Source organism: Nelumbo nucifera, chromosome 1 (genome assembly GCF_055504915.1).
Source record: "Nelumbo nucifera cultivar China Antique chromosome 1, China Antique-T2T, whole genome shotgun sequence".
Lineage (NCBI taxonomy): Eukaryota > Viridiplantae > Streptophyta > Magnoliopsida > Proteales > Nelumbonaceae > Nelumbo > Nelumbo nucifera.
This window is the reverse complement of record NC_142649.1, coordinates 165212843-165230132: the sequence shown is the minus strand read 5'-3', so window position 1 is coordinate 165230132 and position 17290 is coordinate 165212843. Positions and strand designations below refer to the sequence as shown.

At 37.1% G+C, this 17290-nt stretch overlaps 1 pseudogene; it reads left to right on the top strand.

Annotated features, from left to right (window-relative positions):
* Window positions 1-8668: 8668 nt before the first annotated feature.
* LOC148804106 (serine/threonine-protein kinase UCNL-like) lies at window positions 8669-16767 on the top strand (annotated as a pseudogene).
* The last annotated feature ends 523 nt before the right edge of the window (window positions 16768-17290 follow it).

The window sequence follows — 17290 nt, the reverse complement described above, 5'->3', positions numbered from 1 at the left end:
CGTATTGGTACTTAAAATAACACGCATTTATTTTTTTAGTTTTTTTCAAAATTTGGTTTTTGGGTATATTTTTAACTATATTTTTTATTAAATTGAGGGTGGTTCCCGAAACCCCTATAAATAGGCGTATCATGAAGCGCCTGATATGATACGCCCCGATACACCCGATACGGGGCGTATCGTATCGAAATTTTGAACCTTGAGTGGAAGTGGTTATCTAATGTGATGTGACAAGACAATTTCTCAAAACTTGATATTAACCAACACAAAGTGTTGCAAGTAGAAGTGGCAATGGTACCAAACACAACCTTAGTAGATGTTTAAGTCGATTCCTTAGAAATTAGTGATTTTAATGGGTTGGGGATAAAAATTCCATAAGCTATCTCACAAAGCTTGGCCATCACCCCAAAACATGGAAACAAATTCGGAGGCGTTTGGCAAGTCATTTTAGGAAGATCTTCTAAAAGTTCAAGACCTCAAAAGACTGATGACCTTTCATAGATAGATCTTCAAAGACCAAAGACCGTTTGGTTTCAATTTTTTTTTAAAGATCTTCTTAAAAGCTAGAAAGACCAAAAGACCGTTTGGCAAGTATACTTGCTGGTTTGGCCCAACCTATTAATTTTTGGGCTTTGGCATAATTTTAGGCCCACGGGCTTAGGCTCAAGCTTTAAATACCAAACCCGACTATTTTTCAGGCTAGGCTCGGGCTTTCTCAAATAAGCCCGATCGATACTATTACATATAATAAAAAATACTTATGTTATATATAATAAATATATAAAATATATATTTTTCATAAAATTATTATCAAATATTAATATACTATTTAGGAAATACCAATTAGTTTATTAATTTATTAAATTATTACTAAATTAATATAATACTAGCTTATAAAATTCCACTAAAAATATGACATTTTATGTGCATATCGGTAGGGGTGCTCACTGTTCAGTTAACCGAACCGTGGGGCATTTTCTTGAACCAAACCGGTAGTACCGGTTTTTAGAAAACTAGTAAGCAGAATCGAACTGAAACCAGTCAGTTAACCATTTGACCAGTTCGGTTAACCGCCATTTCGGTTCATTGGTTTTTTAGTTTTTAAAATATATATTATAAAAAATATATAAATATATAATAAAAAGTATTAATATATATAATATTATATTTTAAATAATAAATAATATATTATAAATATATACATTTATATATAATGCATATTTATTAATTTATAATATATAAAAAATATAATATATATATATATAATATACATAAATATATATAAATATATGTATATCGATCGGTTTGGTTAACCGTCATTTTTTTATATTTGTTAACCAAAACTGAACTGATACCTTTGGTTTTTAAAAACACTGAACCGAAACCAAACTGATCGGTTTAGTTAACCGATTTTTCGGTTCAGTTTTTCGATTTTTCTTTTGCTCACCCCTACAAATTGGGCTTCCGACTCGGGCTCAAGATCTTGGCTCAATGGGCTAGCCAAGCTCGAGCTTGGGCCTTGACATTTTCTATTGATAAAGAGGCAAAGCCTAGCCCAAACCCGGCCTTTAAACAAGTTTAAACCCCACTATTGGATTAGAAACTCAATTTGGTCGAACTTTCCTAAAATTACAAAATACCCCTAAATTTTACTAAAATTACCAATGCCTTAATATAAATATAACCTAACTTTTTTCATTTCAACTAATCTACCGTTCATCTTCCCCTCCCTCTCGATACACAACAGGCAGAACAATGTGCCTCCGATCTCTCTCTCCTCTCCACTTTTTCTCTTTTATTTTTTTTATCTCTCCCTCTCTTTTCTACTGTTCAACTTCCCCTCTCTCTCGACACACAGTGGCAAAATAATGACCCGAAACGCCTTTTCTTCTTCTTCATAGCGGTGACGAACACAGTTCTGACAACGGTGACTCCATCCAAGCTCTCTCGTGTTCGATTCCATCTCTCTCTCTTCCTCTCCGTCCCCTTCTTTTTATTTTCTTTTATTATTCTTTTTTTACCGATTTCCACCTCTATATTTACCGATTTCCACCTCTATATTTATCGATTTCTACCTCTACATTTATCGCTGCAAATCACAACAGTGACTGTTGTTTATATCCACTCTATTCCATTTATTTCATTCTCTCTCCCTCTCCTCTCTCTCTCTCCCTCTTTTTTTATTAGCTCCTCCAACAGCCGCTGCAAATCATCTACAGCTCTCGCCATAGTAACTCGACGCTGTGTTGAGTTTGAATCCAACCACCTGAAATAACGAGCCTTGATTAGTATCTCTGAGAAGAAGAAGAAGAAGAAGAAGAAGAAGAAGAAGAAGATGATGATGATGATGATGATGATGAGAACATACCTTCAAGCACCTTTGAGCAAGGAGTTTCTCTCGAAAATTGTCAAAAACATCGGGAAGCCGAGAAGCCCTAATAGACCATAAGCTTGGCTCGGAGCTTCTGAGATCCAGACCACTTTGGTCTTTTAGAATCTTTTTTGGGATTTTTCTTTCGGTCTAATGAGCTTTCATTAACCAAACAGAAAAATATCATTTTTGATCTACCAGGATTCTAAAAGCCCAAAAGATCTTTCAAAAAGATTTGCCAAACAGGGCCTTCATCTTTTGATTATTAAGGGTTGGTCTTATCAAATGAGAATTTTTGTAGAGTTTGGGAATCATCTGGCATGGCAAATTCATAGACCATAATCAATAAATCGATTTCTCCAACCAAATATCCCTTTAAATTTCAATTTAAAACAGATGTGAATTCCATAGTAGTCAATTGTTGCACTCTACCATATAGTAACAAACACTGACGTTGATTCTTTATATGCTACTAGCAATGATCAGTGGGGCTGTTGTTTAAAAATGCATTTTTAATTTATAAATGAAGTAATATAAATTCATTAAAATTTTTATATATTTATAGTTCATTACATATAAAATAGTAGAAGAAAATTTATTTCCTTTTTTAGTTATTTAGCTTTAAACTTATTCCTTTTATATAGCATATATACTATGAGAGTATATAAATCAATTGCTTAGCATGAGAACCAACTGATGGTAGCTCAATTGTTAGGTTCCCTAGCTTGTTGTAGCGGAGACTTGGGATCAAATTCCACTACTCCTAGGTTTGGGGGATGGGCTACCCCATTATGTAGCTCTATGAACCTAAAGAAAAATGTGCTTAACATGAAATCAATAACCAAGTACTAAACCAAATTCAGAATTGAATCAATGGAGATAAACCAAAGGCTCACATTAAGAGCTTTATTACTACATTTTATTATTGAGCCAAAACAATCCATGAAAACAAATCTACATTAAATTAGAGAGAGAGAGAGAGAGAGAAGCTCTATAACACAGAATTGAAGGAGCAATGGTTTCTTAAGACTTTAATATAAGAAAAAAAATTGGTTTGTCCCATGTATTGGGTGGGCACATTTGGGTTTTCACATTAGTTTAGGTCCAAGCTAGGTTTCATCTTTATGTTAGCCCTTAACCTAACCTCCTCCATCTAATTACATCCCCTATTTTATTAGATAGAGCCAGAAGGGAAAGATTTAAGAGGAAAAAAGGGATTTAATGGGGAGGGGAGATGTTACAAACATTGACTATTGAGAGAGAGAGAGGGTTTAAGAATGATCTTATTAGAAAGTAAATATGAATTTTATAAGAGAAATTAAAGATCAATGAGAGTTTTAATTTTGATGATTTATTATATTTTAATGATTTCATTTAAAAATAAAATATGCACATGTGTGACAAGGGAGAGGAAGATGAGGCACATGTAAGCTTTGTTACAAAATAGCCCCTCACCTCCCCTCTTTCCTCTTTCTATCATATTTGGTCTCATTACTTTCAATGTATAACAATTTAAGTAAAACTAAATTGTTAAGTCTTCTGAAAATGACTTAAGTACTTAACATGTTATAATTTTTCAGGGAAGGAAACTAAAACTCACTCAACTGGGTTATACCTACTTACCTTCATCTCCTTATGTGATATGATTCCAATAGGTGGTTGACAATTTTGCCTAAAGGCTCAGTTTGGAAAGAGTACAAATACAATATATATAAAAAAAATACATACAAAATATACAAGGTTTTGCACCCTATATATTTGCATTTGTACTCCTTCCAAACTAAGGCTCAGTTTGAAAAGAGTACAAATACATATTTGTTCAGTGCAAAACCTTGTGTACGTATTTTCACCAAATATATTTGTATTTATACTCTTTCCAAACGGAGCTTAAATTCTTTGGTCAAAATGTCATTTTGAAAACTCAGAACATTGGCAAGAGTTTGTGTATAGCAAAGTTGTTGGCTGGGTCAAAGTATTTTCCTTTATTCGATGCGGAGCTATTCCACTTTCTTACTCAGAAATGCAATGTGCCCGCCTTGCCTCCCCAACTCCTACCCCCATAACCCATGCACATTTATGTTAAAAAAACAATTACTAATTTATTACAAGAAACATCTTTGTACATCTCAAATACATATTCCATGCATATGTATGTATATCCATACTTGAACACTCTACCACCGAGGACTGGTTCGTTGGTGTATTAATTTGTTTCAGTATTGACGTAAAATCAAATCACACAACCAGTAGTCCAGGGAAAGAGGGGTAAAGGGGAAGTTATTAATGGTGCATGACACCGAATACCTAAAAGAAATAGTTGAACACTCTTAAAACACTCATTATTGGAGTTTTGTAGGCTAGGTGGTTTGGCATTCTTATTCATCTCTTGTTTCTATTTTATTTAGGCGTGCAACTCTCAGGTAGGTCCAAGTTAATATTTTACACTGCTTCAGGCTCAAGCCTTTTGGGCTGGGCCCATTAAAATTTTTATAAAAAGCTAACTCAAGTCTGCAAGTTGCACAACTAATTTTATTTAGGCAAACACTCGAAACAAACTAACAAAAGTGTGGGTTTTGAGTGTAAGAGCGGCCATTTTGAATGAAAAGTGTATAAAAATAAAAATGAAAATGCCAAGGGCTAAAAAGCCTAAAATCTGCATACTATATATCCAGTCAAATACTTAAAAAAACTATAACCAGTCTATTCCTCCCAAGATCTCGAATAGCCAGGATCATCGAGTAATGTCCATTTTATTCATCCTTGATGTGGGTAATTATTCACGTAAGACCCCAGTGAGTGGTATATCTCAATTCTCACCCAATGGTAATCAATTCCAGCTTAACGTGGAAATTCTGGGCTTCGGCCTAGATTTTGTGTTCGAGCCCAGCATGGGCTCAATACTTTAAACCTGGTCTGGCTCATATAAAATGAAAGTCATAGCCTGAATCCCAGCCTAGGCCTAAACCCATGTTATAGTCCTTACTACAGGTATTAAGCCCAGCCTGGCCCATGGTCACCCTATCTCAACTTTAGGCAGATGCGTTTGGGGTTGGGGAGGATCCTGACCTTCACTGGACAAATGATGTGAAAGCGACTTCTTTGAGTACAGGGGGTAAAATGGAAAGACAGATCGAGCAAGAAAATATTGTCTGATTGTCTCCTTCTAGACAACTAACCAAGCAAATAAATCCTGGTTCAAGCGCAACTAAAATCCATGGGACGAATGGGCAGGTGTGGATTCCAAAATCCAAAATTTAAGCCCCTTGGATTGTAAATTTGTCATATGAGAATTCCTTGCAGATTTTGGAATCCACTACACGGGAGAAAAAGAGGGCAAGAAAGTGACAACAGAAATTACAACATAGAAAACTTTTCTCTCCATTGAGACGGCATAATTGCAACATTGGTTTACACTGACCATTGGTCACCACTACAGGCCATAATGACTTTCATTATAGCACTTGTATATTTCAAAAGGGTGGAGGTGGACCACTATATCACTCCATAATTGCAACCTCTGTTTTTTTTTTTTTTTTTGAGTGCAGATAAATATTCTTTAGTAGTTGTCAATAACTGTTCTTGTTCAATGAATAATTTGACTAAATTGTTTGAGGTAACAGGTAGCCATGGTAGGGCCTCAATTGTCACACCCACTTGTGGTATTAATACATGCAGTGATGTTAGGGGGGTATACTCCTGTATAGTAAAATAAGAATGTATGGGACTAAGACTGATCATTAGGGGTACAAGTGGGGTCTTTGATTTAAAGATTTTACACTGAATTGACCTTGGGCTTTTAGGCTGGGCCCATTAGAATTTAAAAAAAAAAATCCTAACCCGAGCACGTCTAAATTGCACCTCTATTGATGTTTGTCAAAACAGAGGGGAGGTTTTGCTAAAACAATATTGTATTTATCAACCCCAAACATTTTAAGTATAGGGTAAAATACAAAATATTCCCTTGAAGTTTCTAATAATCATAAAAACTTCCCCTATAGTATTATTTTAGCAAAACCTCCTCTCTGTTTTGACAAAATTAATAAATACCTCATTTCCATCAATGATCAACACGGAAAACATTAAAAAGAAGATCATTTTTTCAAAATATCTATTTTACCTTTTCTCGAACACTGTTCATCCGATATCTTCCTCTTCTCTAATCTCTCATCTTCTTCAACTTCTTGTTCTTCTCCTTTTCCCCTTCTCCCACCATCTTTACCCCCCGGTCTGCGCTCCCTCTCTTTCTTTTCCATCTCTTTTTTTTTCTTCTTGTTCCTCCTTCCCCTCCTTTCTTCTCCTTCCCCTGTTGGCGTCCATTTTTGAATCGCTTTCTGGGCTCGAACGGGGAAGAAGATGAAATTGTTTACCACACACCACAAAGGCATAGGCATAGGCATAAGGTGCCCTTGGTTTTGAAATTGTGTTTTTTTCTTTTTGACTAATGAATAATGACTACTACATGGCTTAGCATGTTTCTCGATTGAGACAACTCCTCAGTCGTCGAAACTCAAAAGCAAATCCGTGAAATCCAAATTCCTTCTTAACCTTAACTCAGAAGTCTCTCCGAATCCACGATTCCACAAACACGAACGAGATTTCGGATCCGAAGTCCTCCCAAGTCCCAACTCCACGATTACTATCTTGTTTTCTTCAGAACTTCTATTTATTATTTTCAGATTATTAATTTCATTTGTAATGGTTTTTAGATCAAAACCAAGGGCACTCTTTCTTCCCCTATCGGTGGTAGAAAACAGGGGCGATGAAAGGGGACAATGCCAGAAGAAAAAGAAAAGAATGAGAACAAGAACGGAAAAGAACAAGAAGCCGAAGAAGATGAGAGAATAGGAAAAGATCGGATTTAGAGGGTGCCGCTGCTGCCTCTGCTTCTGGGTTCGAACAGGGAAGAAGATAAACAGTGCTTGAGAAAGGATAAAATAGATATTTTGATCTCTTTAATGTTTTCCATCTTAGAGAGGTATTTGTTAATTTTGTCAAAAATAGAGAAGAAGTTAAACTATAAGAGAGATTTTTATGATTGTCAAAAACTTCAGGCGAGGCTTTTTTATTTTACCCTTAAGTATAATATAAACCATAATTTGTATTGATCAACCCAAGATATTTGCAAAATCCACTCTCCAATAAAAAGTCAGTGGTTTAATCCAATAATTATTTGTTTTAACGTACTTCATTCTGAAGTTATTTTTAAGGCAAATACTTCTTTCTAAATCTAATCTCTAACTTAGCAACCAAAAAAGACGTTACTTTGAAACCTTCATTAACTGCACCAACAATCAATGCGTTGAGAATACTTGAACCCACGTTCCCACGCTTATTAGCCTAATATTTTATTATTGTATTTTGTAAGCAAGGAGGAAGGGTGGCTCAGTTGAAAGTTCGAGTTATTCGAGTTTGGCTTGTAAAAAGTTCGATTCGACTTAGTTCAAACCGAGTTTCGAGTAGAGTTTGAGTCCAATTTACAGACTTGTTTGCTAATTGTGCCAAGTTCAAGCTTAATAAAGCTCGACTCGGGAGGTTTGCAAGCCTAATCAAGCTTCTACATACATACATATGCATGTATATACATATGTGGGTGTGTATATATAAAATATTAAATATAAAAATATTATACATATAGAAAATAATATATATAATATATTTTTATTTTTATATATAATAATAACTAATTATTATAATTCATAATTTTTTTATATTATCAAATAAAAATAATTTTTGAATATAAATTTTTACTTTTATAAAGCATTTAGCTCACATTTGAGCTCGAGCTGAGCTGAGCTCATGCTTATGAGTTTTCGACTTAAGTCAAATTCAAGCTCAAATACCTAGCTCGAACCAAGCCTCATACTTTCTTGGCGAGCTGAGCTCGAATAGCTGGCTATTCGGCTAAGCTTGGCTCGAATCCACCCCTAGTTGGTAGGACCTCTTACTTGTTGTAGTTGCAACCAATGTTTTCAAAACCGAACCGGACCAGACGGTTGGACTGGAAAAATTAGGAATCGAACACATAACCGGTTCTGTTTCACCCCAAAACCACTTTTGGCCAAAATCCATTGATTTGGTCAACAAACCGCTAACCCGGGCGGTAGAACTATCAAATCGTTGAATCGAACAACTTTTGGCAATTTTTTTTCTGTTTCTTATTGTTTTTTTGTCAGAACAGGCTGTCCATTTGGACTGGACGGTCGAACCATTCGACTCGAGAACCAGTCCCCCTAACAGTTCTCTATCCGGTCTAGTTTTAAAACCCTTGGTGAGACAAGAGTTGGGGGGGTCAAGGGGATGGGGATGGTCTACCTCCATTGTGTAAGCCCCATTAAGCCCCCCCACCCCCCTCCCAAAAAAAAAAAAAATTCAGCTTTAACAATCCCTGTACTTTGCAAAAAGGCCACTTTCGCCCTTTTATAATTCAAGGGACCAATTTAGACCTCAGACTTAAAAAAGGCCACCGTTAGCCTCAAAACATGTGTCACTAATGTCATTCACAATCTATTAAATAATGAATTGAAAAATTGAAAGTGGTCTAATTGAATAAAATAAAACATTTAATGTATAATTAATAAATGTTAAAAATAATATATAAATAGATCTTAATTAAAATCATAAGTGGGTCCCCCTTGAACTTTCCTCTTTTTAAGTAAAGAATAATAGATGGGCCCCACATTAAATTATACGGGAGTTCTACTTGAAATTTCCCCTTTTAAGAGAAAATATAGGTGGATCCCACCTCTCTCTCTCTATGTTCTTCTTCTTCTTCCTCCTCCTATACTCTCTCCTCCATTATAACCACCCATCAGAATTTGGGTAGAGCTCTGAATGTTAGGAAATCCCCGAATTAGGATCTCAAGACAATCGTAGGACTCCATCTCACTGCAAATTCGATGTTGATCGACGTGCCCATTGGGAGGTTTCAATTATTTCCCATCTCAATGACCCTTTCCTTCCAACCCTCCTCGGCAGCCTCGAGACGAACAAGTTCTTAGCCTTGGTAGTCCCTTACTGTCCTAGCGGTTAGACCTGTTCATGGGTCGGGCCGGGCTCAAGCCAGGCTTTTACTCTTCATAAACAAGATTTTGTTAGGCCTGAGCCCGAGCCCGAAGCCCAACCTAACAAAAAGATAGATCGGTGCTTGTGTTTATGTTTGCCGCCAGTGCCTGTGTCTATGTCTGTGCTCGCCGCTGACCAAACAATAAGAGAGGAATAGAACAAAAGGGCAAAGAGAAAGGACTCACTGTCGGTGCCTGTGTTCGCCGGTGCCTGAGTTCACATCTGATAAATGAACTAAGCTGAGATTCTGAGAGTGAGAAGGAGAAATGAGAAGAGGGACAACCGAACAATGAAAAGAGAGAGAGAGAGAGAGAGAGAGAGAGGACTCACCAGTCACCACTGGAGTTCACTGGTTGCGCCGGTTTTGTCTTCCTGAGAATGTTTGGCTATGTGAGACTATGACTGAGAAGGGAGTTTGTTCGGCTAAGAAAAAAAGATGAGTGATAAGAGAGGGATTAATATTTAGGGTTAGGATTTAACTTATACATGCTCAAGCCTGTCCGGGGGCCAGGCTGGCCCGTCAGGATACCCGGCCCATGAACAGGTCTACTGGCAGTGACCTCAATGTGCTCTGCTACCACTAGACAAACCACCTGTTCTCACCCATCTTCATACGCTTCTTTTGTCGCCAAAACCATATGTGCTTTGGAGCATCTCCATGGTATGAATGTCCTATAATGTAACCTTAAGCCCGAGAATGTATTGATACAGCAATCCAACCATGTCACTCTTACCAACTTCGACCTCTCCCGAAGGCTAAACCCTAGAAAGTCGAAGCCAACAAACATGCCAGATTTTGTGGAAGTGGTGGTTCCTGATGCTAAACTCAAGTATCGATGGAATTTGACTTGCCTCGTGTCTATAATAGAAGAGAAAGGTTTGAAGAAGCGAAATCAACCCGTGTTTCCCTGATGATCCATCAGAAACCAAGCTTCTTTGATGGAGAGTGGTCCAACTCGTTTGTGGGCACAAAAGAGTACATATTGCCCGATGTCATAAGAGCGGCGAGCATGAGTTCAACGTTGATTGGTGGGCACTTGGAATTTTGATGCACAAGATGATGTACGGGAAAGCCCCATTTCGGGGGAAGAATCGAAAGGAATCGTTTCATAACATGACTATGGATCTCCTACCACAAGAACTCTGTCCACGTCCACAACACACTACTCCCATGCATTGGGAACATCTCCCATGTATTATGAGATATTGAGATGTTCTCCATGTGTGTTGCGATGCTAGGTGGGTGTGGCTACCCGACTCTGAGGGGGGATAAATGAATATGGATTGGACTTGGAGTCGCCACCTAAATTTTTGGGAAATGAAAATTTAGGAAAATCTAAGATTTTTCAAGAAAAGCAAAAGTTTTTTTGGTGACGCATTGCTCAATGAAATTAGATATTCTTGGGGTACGGGCACCAAGGTACGGTGTGAGAAGGTGTTAAGCATCCCACACACGCCCGATTAAACCAACCTCTACTTTACTAATGTTCCAAGGAAAATTTAATAGTTTTGGGCCTTAAAAACCAACACACACTTTAATAAAAACAATATTCAAATTAATAAAAGAAAAAAAAACTAAAGAAATGATAATATCAATAGAAAGAGAATGATCAAATAACGTGCAGGTTATAACTTATCATTGAAAAAAATGAGTGGAGGATACATGAATTTAAAAAAAAAAAAACACTAAGGAGGGGCAGGGAATGGTCAATTCCCATAGTCTGTTTGGTTCAAACAGGAATGGGAATGGGAATTAAAATCAGCAGGAATGGGATTTCATTCCCAAGGAGGGGCAGGGAATGGCCATTCCCTCAAATAGGGGAATGCCATTCTAGCAGGAATGGAAATGGGATTCCGATTCTACCCAACCAAACAGTTGGAATGGGAATAGCCTATTCCAATTCCGATTCCAGACCCTTATTCCTGTAAACCAAATGAACCCTAATTATTTGCTAAGGAGATAAAAGCTAACGAAATCCTAAATGGTGGACTATGCAATGTATTCTATTAAATTTCAAAGACACAAGAAATTAGATAACTTGTAAATAAGAGAATTAATTCTAAAAAGACAATGAATGCTAAAAAAATTAATATGCAAATGCTATGTGGAAGTTAAATGGTTTTGATTGATGCTTTGAGATGCATACTTATGAATAATAGAAAAAATCCTACAACTTAAACCACTAATATGCATGCAAATCATGACATTTGTCAGGGGTTTGGAGGGTGAGCCTAAGCTAGATTTGTGATCCTCTCAAACTAAATTCATAATATGCTGGAAACGTGAATGTTGACAGTGGAAGTCATGCAATGAGTTTTGAATAAAATGTTGACCATAATGCTGAAAATGAAGGAAGGAGAAATCCATCATATGGATGGCCGGACCATGCTAGATGGTTGGGCGAAATTTCAAAAGTTTTCTTGCAACATTCTGGCAGTCGTATTCCTAGTTTTAAAAAAATTGCATTTTTCAAAGATCGTTCTTGCATTGAAACCAAACCAGATCTGAAACCAAAAGGAAGGGAGAAATATACCTGATATGAATTCAATAAGTGTAGGTCCCAAAGTGGTAGTTCACGCCCAAACTGAATCCCAAAATCAGCTTCCACAAAAGATGTTGCTACTTGAATTGAAGTTGGTTCAACAATGCAGATTTCAACAAAATTGCAATCCAACACCTTGAATCATACAAGGGAGGTGAGCATGAATTTTCTCTATATTTTTCTTGCAAAAATCAAAGGTGGAACTAATCAAGATCAATCCAAGAAGTGGAGGTCAAATTAGGGTTTCTGAGGCGACAAAACCAGAGAGAGAGAGAGAGAACTAAGAGTAGAGTAAATTTGAGCAAATTCGATCTTCTCTTTTCTTAACCTTAAGGATCATCACTCCTAATAGAATTAGGAGGTTCCTAATCCAAATATTTATTTGAATTTGAACTCTCTAAGTGGATAAGACTTATCCTCTTATCCTAATGATTGATCCAGATTCATATCTAAACCATATTCGCCCAAATCACATGAATGCTTAAGTTGTCATGTGACACCCTGATTAATCCAATTAATCATGGGCTTTAGGCCCAATAAGCAAGTGGCTCATGTCCCTAGGTAGTTGTTGACCCATTTGAGTTCACCTTGTATGGTGTGGGACCCCAACAATGACCTTACATAATCCCACATGGGTTCAGCCCAACCTCTGTGAAAAGGCCTGGCCGAATTCACTGTCAAGTACAATGAGCCCCTAAGTCCATCAGTACAGGCTCTTAATGGGCCCAACATTTACAATAAATGATCCTTAAGTCCAACCATCCTATGAAGGACCAAGGACAATGGACTTAACTAAGATATAGCCATCAGGTAAACAACCCTTAATGGCCTCTTACACTTAACCTCTCAGCCCATAATGATCAAATACTATTTGACAGGGAAGGAACTCTCCCTGGTTGCAAAGTGCAGTGTCGCACTCTCTGCTCGGATGGGTTTCGAGAATTAAAACCTTTTGCAAACATTTTTCTTAAAACATAATATATATTATCATATAAATATATTTTTCAAAACAAATCTTAAACACCGTTGAAATCGACTGACGACAGTTTTGGTTTCCATCAGAGAGAATGCAATCCTGATCATTCACTTTGTCCGATACTGACGGCAGATTTGGTTTCCATCAGAGAGAATGCAATCCTGATCATTCACTTTGTCTGACAAAGGGGCTAATCCTGTCACTATGATCACCCACTCAAGTGAATTCTCAAGCTTTTCCAACATACCTAGGTTTTGACCCCCAAAGGATCTCACTGATTGGCATATCAAAGGCAGCCTGATCCAACATCCAATGCAGTACTATAATCGAGTCTAGGGGCTAGGTGCAACTTTCCAGTTTTTCCCATTAGTCTCCAAGGTCCGGGGCATAACTGGAAAATGGTCCGGATTTAGTGTTTCAAACAAACACACACTACATGTGCTTCGGGTCCAACCTTGGCAATCGAGACAGGCTGCCCCAACCTTTTTGGTAGTACATTAGTGTTACCTTGGCAGAATAAACTCCCCAAGTCTATCCAACGACTAAGAACATTTTAAACTAACACGAGTCTCATAAGTGTCCAGTTTAAGGGGTAATTATACAAAAACACACCAATTATAATATGAAATAATTATGTACTTTTATTCATTTATAATAAATGCATCAATATATCAATATGATTGGAAATAAGGGCATACACTATCTAACATAAAATTAGAATGGATGAATTGGAAAGGCTAGATCAGTAGATGCTAAATGAAAAAAAAAATTGATGATTGTGCATAGGTTGATCTTAAAAGTTAAAACCAATATGAATAAAAGGAAATTGGTAAACTAGATGGAATGAATGATGAACACTATTCTAAAATTTAAAACATAAAAGTACTACAAGTAATTTTTAGTTAAAACATTAATTATGCCAAGAGAATGGGTATATGAATGCTAAATGCAACGATGCTAATGGCAAAACAATGTCAACCAATGTTCTAAATATTGATACGCCCGATACATTGGTAGGGGCATATCAGGTGATATCGATACTTTTTTTTATTTTTTTTCAAAACTAGTTCAGGGGGGTCAGTTTAAGGCTCCTCCACCCCTTGAACCGATCAGAACCCTAATATACCCTCTGTAGGGGTGTATCAGGAAGCTCTTGAAATGATACATATCAGCCAATACAGGTCGATATGTGTCGATACTTTGAACCTTGATTTTCATTGCTCGAGTGAAGATTTTGTTGTTTAAGTAAACCCATAGCAAAACCCAAGAATGAGAGAAAACCAGTGTAACTTTCTACCACCGTATCCTGGAACTTTAGGTTTTGATTCATTGGCATTCGACAAATAATCCTATTCACACAATCAAAAGCCTCTCTCCAATCATATAAGAACATTCAAGTGTTTTGATAGGACATAACTATTGGTTGTGTGGCCCAAATTGTGTAAAAAGACTGCCGTAGGAGTTGTCATAACATTGCTGCACTATTTGATCTTTAAGCATGCTCCTTGCTTTGCTTCATAGCTTCTAGCCTTCTAAAGGGTGTTTTTTGGACAATGTCGGATTTGGGTCCACGAAAGGAAATCAAAATTGACTTCAGGTCTTAAAATGGAGTAAACAGTGTCGGATTCAGGTGATCTTGGTGTTGTTGGATTTGGATTTTTGGGCTCTACGTACCTATAGTTTTGGATTTTTGATTTGACATGAAATGAGATTCAGGATCCAAATGACTCCGATTAGACAATCGAAATCAATTTTGACTTTGGATCTTAAGATGAGGAGTAAATGGTGTCAGATTTAAGTGATCTTGGTGTCGTTGGACTGGGATTTTTGGAATCTACATACCTCTTGTTTTGGATTTATGATTTGGCGTGAGATGAGGTTCAGGATCAAAATAACCTTGATTGGATGATTGGAATTGGTTCCGACTTCGGGTCTTGGGATGAAAGAGTAAAAAGTGTCAGATTTGTGTGATTTTGGTGTCATTCGATTTAGAATTTTGGGCTCTACGTACTTATAGTCTTGGGTCCTTGAGGCCCCAACTTTTATAAAATTTTAAAAATGTCCCTAGGTCGGCTAAGAGGTTAGTTGAAGCATGCTTGAAGCTCAAAGTGCAACAAGAAGACTGAATAGTGCAAAAATGGGGTGTCTATTGTGAGTTTGGATCTCCTACACAAGTTCCTAAACATCCAATCATAGGATTCCATATAAGCATCCGATCATGCAGAAATGTTGTACGTGCAAAGTGTTAGCGGGCATGAAACACCCTTTTGGCCTTTTTCCTATTAAACATTAAAAAATTAAATGAAAAAGAAAGACGGAATAGTTTGAACAGATTTATCATTTACCTAGAAGAGATGTGAGGAAGAGGGGTTCCCGTAAATCCTGTCTTTTTTCCCAATTTCCTTCCCTGCCTCTACCAGTACCACCATTTACTCCATTCTCTTCTACTCCGTTGGTACCACCAGTTTAGTAGTTATTACCTCTCCTCCGCCGGGTAATGGTGCCATAGGAGGAATAGTTTATCCTCCACCCAACAGATGCTACATTGTCTCACCACCTCCCAACCCCTCCCTCCTCAGGCCTGGTCCAACTCTGTCTGGTTGTAGACTTCTTTTTATTTTTCTTAATTGATCTCTCATCTATCATTGCTTTCTTTAGGGAGATAGAAACAAAACTCATAAACAATAATTAGATTAGACTTGTAGATCTACAATTTGGCACAATGGAAAAGAACTTGGGAGCATCAAATTGTTTATGTACAAGCATTTTGATTTGATAGTGAGATCGATGTTGAACTATTTGTTCTTTCTACAAAGGTATTATCTTTTCTTTTTTTTTATTTTAAAATGCAAATGAAGATGGTTCTTTTCTTTTTTATTTTATGTTTGTTTGGAAATATCAAAAAGTTTATGGTGGTGGAATGGTGGTTTTGGGAAACAAAATGGAATGAGGATTTGAGGATCCTCCAATTCACCAACCATGTGTTGTGGGGTTGTGGAAATTAACAGTAGAAAACTGTAATGGTGAATAGAACCATTTCGGGAAACCAAAAGAGTCAAAAGTTCCCAATGGAGAATAGTGGGAGAAGTAGGGGAAGTAGCAGTGGTGGCAGTCTAGTAGAACAAAGAACACCCACTTAATAAATCTTTTAAAAGGGATCGGTTTTATGTTTCAGTAGATTACATGTCTCATTGGAAAGAATTTCTATGTCACCTGTCTAGTAGGAAACAAAAAGGGTGGTGTTAGTGAGGATAAAGGATTTGTTGGTGAAAACATGAAGAAGATGACCCTAGTTATCCTCCACCAAAGTGTTTCTCACGGCTAGGCTGGATGGTCAAAACTTCATTTTTTTTATGACTAAATTTCTAAAATAATTAAATAAATGAAACCAGCATCTTGAGACATCTGTTAAATTGTTCGCACATGTGTAACACTCATAATGTGTGATGCTAGTGTGTCATGGTATGTTTGGATGTACAAGAAGTTGTGTAGAATGAACTGTGCAGGAGATCTAGACTCGTCTATAGTGGGCAGAGTTCTTGTGGGCAGGAGATCTAGGCTCCCATAACATACTGATGAAATCCCCCAAGTTCATCTGCAGACTAACAACTCTAACAGATTTGATCAGATGGCTGCTAGAGAAAGACCGCACTCAACGTTTAGGATATAACAAGGGTGTGATGGAGATCAAAGAGCTTGCCTTTTTTCGCGGGTTAAGGTGGGACCTGCTAATAGAGGTGTCACAGCCACCATTTATGGCATTAATGGAGGAGGAGGAGGACTCAGTTTTGGATTTTAAATCTAATGGGGTTTAATTAATCAATTACATAAAAAAAAACACCTGCACATATGTCTTGGAAAATAGTTTTTTCTCTTACTAAAACTAGTTTTCAACTTGTCCCACATTGGAAAATTACAAACTTGTTTTGAGTTTTTAAATGGGAGTTTATTTACTCTCCTTAGAAATAAAGAGCAGAGTATGGAGGCTTGCTACTACACAACACGTGTGCACGTGTGTGTGCGGTGCAATGAGGTGCTTTAGAGGTGCACTTCGTATGCATCCGCGTGGCTCGCAAAGAGCAGCTTTGACTTTTGGTGCGAGGGTGACCATTGACGATTAGATCAGGCGTGATCAAGAGGCACTATTCAAAGTTAACAATCATTAATTATTAACTACCTTTTTAACAGTCTTAATGTTTGAAATTGTGATTGTTCAATGAGCCTTTTCTGAACCAACACCTTCCCCTACTCCATGACTTTTCAAAAAAAATGAGTGTGAATCAAGCAAATGCATACACAAGCTTTTTCAAAAAGCACTCTTGTCTCTCTTTGTTCTAT